The following is a 416-nucleotide window of genomic DNA, read 5'->3' as shown; positions in this document are numbered from 1 at the left end:
AGCATTGGCCAGAGAGCTGAAATACCCACCATCCTTTCCCAAGCCCCCCGGAAGGAATCCCAGGAATAAAATCCAACACTTCAGGATCGCCCAAAGTAATTTCCAAACACTGCGGATTTTGCAGTGTCCAGCAGGGAGGCTTCCCTCTGGTGTCCACCAACTCCATGGATAGAATTCTACCCCGGTTTTTAGGACGGTGGCTTGTGGGTTGGGGCAGGTGGATCTGAGACTATCGCCTTCTCTTTAGTAATATGGAGCTGTGATATGTCCTTGGGATTTTAAAGAAGGTCAGTTGAGAAGCTAGCTTAGGTGTATTATGGTCTTTTAGGTCTCATTTTACCCCAGAATTCTCCAAAAGGTGAGAGAAGTTTTCTTTCCTGAGGTAGGAAAGAGCGCTGTCCATGGTGAACCCGGAA

This window comes from Pteropus vampyrus, unplaced genomic scaffold (assembly GCF_000151845.1).
Source record: "Pteropus vampyrus isolate Shadow unplaced genomic scaffold, Pvam_2.0 Scaffold35, whole genome shotgun sequence".
NCBI lineage: Eukaryota > Metazoa > Chordata > Mammalia > Chiroptera > Pteropodidae > Pteropus > Pteropus vampyrus.
The sequence above is the reverse complement of the archived record's forward strand: the minus strand, read 5'-3'. Positions refer to the sequence as shown.